The sequence below is a fragment of the Nicotiana attenuata genome, chromosome 11 (genome assembly GCF_001879085.1).
Source record: "Nicotiana attenuata strain UT chromosome 11, NIATTr2, whole genome shotgun sequence".
Lineage (NCBI taxonomy): Eukaryota > Viridiplantae > Streptophyta > Magnoliopsida > Solanales > Solanaceae > Nicotiana > Nicotiana attenuata.
In genome coordinates, this window is record NC_031999.1 from 25,786,709 (window position 1) to 25,791,937 (window position 5,229).

Below are 5,229 nucleotides of genomic sequence, written 5' to 3' on the forward strand. Positions count from 1 at the left end.
CAAGTAAAACAATCCACGTTAGTTTTCAAGAATTTAATCAATTTGCCTTTCATGTCCTGGCTTAGATTGGCCCCTACGTAGACTTTCCTTTCAGGCCATTGTGTGAATAATACTACAGCCTCCAGCTCTTCAATTGTTGTTTTGATATTTTCATTTTCCTCTGGTTCTTGAATGAAATCAGGCCTTGAATCCACATCTGTTCGTTCTTGTTCAGTTGAGGTTTGTGTTGTAGTATCCTCAACTGAATTCTGTAACTGCTATTTTTCTTTGTTCCTCATACTTGAATCTGCTACAGAGTTGATGCTCCTGGATGTCTGTTGATCCCCACGGATTTGACATATTCCCCATGGTGATGGAAATTTAAAAACTTGATGTAAGGTTGACGGAACGGCGTCCATCTCGTGGATCCATGGTCTTCCGAGAATCATATTGTAAGCCATCTCCATCTCTACCACCTCAAACCGTGTATCCTTGACAACCCTTTCTGCGAATGTAGTAAGTATCGCCTCACCTTTCATCACGATGCTGGAATTGTCGAACCCAAACAAAGTATGCGCCTTAGGTACTAATAAAGCTTCAGCTTGCATCTCGTGTAGAACTCTTAACAGAATAATGTTCACAGAGCTACCTGGATCAATCAAAACTCGTTTCACATTAGTGTCATGTACAAGTAAAGATATTACCAGTGCATTGTTATGTGGAGTTAATACGCCATCTACATCTGCATCATCAAACGTAATGCTTTCTTCCTCTAAGACATGTCGAACCCGCTTCCCGTGGCTAATTGTGACTTTGGAAACTTTATTTGCTACTATGTACGTCAAACCATTGATTTCTTCGCCCCCGCTTATAACATTAACGGTACTTTTTGGAGAAGGCGGTTTAGGGGGCTCCTGCCTATTCTTCATGTATGCTTGTTTAACTTTCTCACTGAATAATTCGATGAGATATCCTTGCTTCAACAGATGATCAACTTCACCCTGTAGCAACCTACAATCTGCGGTTTTATGACCATGATCATTGTGAAATTCGCACCAGTGATCACGATTGCACCTGTTTGGATTCAATCTCATTTCTTTTGGCCATCGCACGTTATCACCGATGATTGTTAAAACAGCTACGAGCTCGGAAGTGCTTACGTTAAAATTATAACCACCAAATCTTGCCTTCAAGTTTCTATCATCGTCCCGCGACTCTCGTGTGCTACGATCATTCCCAAATCTTGATGATGAACCTGTCTCTCTATTCCTCGATCTATGATCGTACCTTGAATTATCATGTTTTTATCGTGAATCTTTTCCCGCTGGACCCATGTATGGTTCGTATCTGTTTTTACCGGATCTTTTTTCTGTTTCCGCCCGTCTCGAACTCACCTTTTCTTTTTTTTTGAGATCGTGAGATAATATCTTCTTCGATCCTTAGCTTCGTGCTATACCTGTTGTAAAGGTCATTCCATGTCATTGCTGGGAATTCACGAAGACTTTCCTTGAGTCGCCTCGTGGCTTCTAAACTTTTCTCATTCAAATTACTAGTGAAAGCTATAGCTGCCCAATTATCTGGTACACGTGGCAACGTCATTCTTTCACGCTGGAACCTATCCACAAACTCTCTAAGAAATTCGGAGTCCCCTTGTTTGATTTTGAAAATTATCCTCCATTCTCTTTTTGACTTTTTGAGCTCCCGAATGTGCTTTGACAAATGAATCTGCAAGCTCAGCAAAAGAGTTTATGGAATTTTCGGGTAAAAGAGAATACCATGTTAATGCTCTCTTAATGAGTGTTTCACCGAATTTTTTGACCAATACTGATTCAATTTCTTGTTTGGTCAACTCGTTGCCTTTTACGCCAGTTGTGAATGCAGTCACGTGGTCTCGTGGATCAGTTGTTCCATCGTATTTTGGAATATCGGGCATTTTGAATTTCTTTGGAATTGGGAGAGGAGCAGCGCTTGGCTTCCAAGGTTGCTGTGAATATTTGTCCATATCTATTCCTTTGATTATAGGCGGTACTCCAGGTATTTGCTCTATGCGGTCACTTTGCTCCTTGAGCTGTTTCTGCAATGTTAGAACTAAATTTTGTAAATCGAAATTGACTAAGTTACCTGGTTCTCCATCTCGTGACTCGCTGGGGATTCCACTACTGCCTGAATTAGCAAGCCCGGAACGACGGTTTTCCAAAGTATTGTTATTTGGAATTGGTGTTGGTGGTGCAACAGGTAACTGGCTGGCAAAGGCCTCAAGAGCTTTATTGACCTGTTGAGCGATCAGCTTTTGCAAAGCTTCATTGATAGCTTCATCATTGTCAAATTGAGCGTTTGCATTTGAGTGAGATCTATCAGGAGTGCCTTCTCGAGACCGCCGAGGCGAGCTTTGTGGAGAAGGGATCGGAGTGCGAACATCTTGTGGGTCCCCTTGGAGTTGATGGTTGATAATAGGCTAAATCTAGGTAAATTGGCGATTGTTTATGCTCTCGCTTAGTTAAATTCCAATGTCATAATATGGTTAATTGATGAAAAATAGGCTCTAATTGTGAATTGTATACATTGCAGGATGAGGAGCATACGTGATGCCTTAAAGTTGTTATTGGAACTATTTTGGAGCAAGAAAGACCCTTCGGAGACGAGTACACTTGAAGACGAGAAAAAGAAGTGAGGAAACAAAGTGCTGGGCTAGCGCGCCCAGTTGCACGCCCGCGCTAATTTTAGCGCGTGCAAAACAGTATGTTGGCCAACTGCGCGGTCAGATGCGCGCCCAGGTGCACGACCGCGCTAGTCCAAGTTCCGGAAAGTGTTTGTTAGGGGTATAATTGGAAATCTGGAGGAAACCCCACTTAACCTATATAAAGTCAAGCTCTCCCAAGGATTATTTATCAAGGTTTTCATAGTCTAGGGAAGGAATAGAGAGGTAAGAGGCAAGGCAAAGATTTTGATCATCAAGTTCTTCTTTTCTTCCCTTGGTTTTTGCTAATTGTGATGAAATTGAACTTTGTGATGAACACTAGTATGAGTGGCTAAACACCCATTGTTCTGGGGTTGTGATTTAGCCATGAATAATGTTGTTCGATATTAGCTTGACCTTGATTATAATTCACCAATATATGGTTGTTTCTTCAATTCTGTGTTTAATTGCTTAATTGTCTGGCCAACAGTTAGGTTCTATTTACTATCTATGCTATGCTTGGGAAAGCCATGTTTAGATTAGAGAAGAATTGAACAGAGCATGATCTTAACCCTTAGGGGGAGCGGATTTGTGGTTAGGATAGGAATATACCTAGTCACCATGCTTAATTAAATATCGTAATCTTAATGCGTTCTTAATAGATTGATTTTATAGGAATATAGGCGTTAATCTATTGAGAATAGGTGAGTAGTACTTCGGGAGAAGGCTATGAGAGCATTTATCGATTAATTAGCAACCATGAGTAAATTATATGAAAGGGAGAGTTAATTAGAACACAATACGAATGGTGAATTGATCACAACCCTGGAATACTTATCTCTACTGAATACACAACAATCAATTCGTTACTTGATAATTTAGTTATTACGTAGAATCGTAGTATAATATAATCATATTATTGGACTTTGATTTTAGCTGGACTGAATAACAATTTTAGTAATTCCATGAGTAGTTTACACAAGTCTCTGTGGGTTCGACACTCAACTTATCATTATATTACTTGTCGACCACGTATACTTGCGTGTGCGTTTGGGAGCAACAAGTTTTTGGCGCCGTTGCCGGGGACTTGAATATTAGCTACTTGCTAGTTTTTGCTTTAATTGCTATTTTGTCTAGTCTAACGTTACTTGATTGTCGCTCAGATCTCAGGAACTTTGATTGAATGCGTAGGGTCAGAAGCAAGGACCGACTTCAAGGCTTTGATCCTGAACCTGAGAGAACATTTCACAAGAGGTTGAGGGAAGCAAGGGACACGAATAATATTCAGGCACTTGTTCAATTTCCTGTGGACATGGCAGAGGAGCAACCCATGGCTGTTTAGGAGGTGGCAATGCCCAGCATTGCTAATGTCACCTCCAGTATAGTGAAGCCCAGGATCACTGGGCACTTTGAGCTGAAACAGAGCATGATCCAGCTGCTTCATGCAAACGGGCAATTTATGGGTCTTCCACATGAGGATCCGCAGCAGCATATTCTAAACTTCTTGGAGATTAGTGATACTTATATCACTAACGGGGTCACTCCGGATTATGTGAGGCTCACACTTTTTCCATTCTCTCTGTTGGGTGAGGCTAAGCGATGGCTAAAGGCAGAACCAGCTAACTCCATTACAACATGGAATTATTTGGCAAGAAAATTTCTGGAAAGGTTCTTTCCTTCAGGCAAAACTGCAAATATCAGAACTGAAATAGTGGCCTTCAAACAGAAAGCAGTAGAATCTTTATACTCAGCTTGGGAAAGGTTCAAGGGGCTAGTCAGAGACTGTCCTCATCACAATCAGACGAATGAAGTGTTAGCTCACACTTTCATAGAAGGATTACATTCTGAAACAAAGATCGTGGTAGATGCTGCAGCTGGGGGTCAAGTGTTGGAGAAAAGCTTTGACGAGATATATGCATTATTGAACAAATTCTCTAAGATCAATCCGGATTGGCAAGGAGAGATGGGCAGACACTCAGTGCAAAAGTCTGCAGGGGTTCTTGAGTTAGATGTCGTCTCAGCATTATCAACGCAGATTGCTACACTGGCCAATCAAGTCAACTAGATGAACTTGAGTATCAACAAGCAACAAATACAACTGGTACAACAAGATCAAGCTTTTTGTGAAATATGTGGAGAGGGGCACACGAGCGGCATATGCCCCGCAAACCCAGAGCCTGTCTGCTTTATGGGTAATTCAAATAGGGGCCACACAAACCAATATGGGAACACTTACAATCCTAACTAGAGGAACCACCCAAACTTCTCTTGGGGTGGAAACCAGGGCACTCAGAATCAATACAGGCCTCAAGCACCTCAACAACAATATAGACCACCTCAGATTGAACAACAAGCGAGTCTTACAAGTCACCTTGAAGACATGTTAAAAAAAGTGATGGCTGAACAACAAGCTCTCTCTCAGAAAGTGATGGCTGAACAGAAAGCCCTCGCCACAACAGTGAGAAATTTGGAGCGTCAAATGGGACAGCTTGCTAGTGCTCAAAACACTAGACCAGCTGGAGCTCTTCCAAGTGACACTGAAGCCAATCCTAGGGCGGCCCTTAATGCCGTGT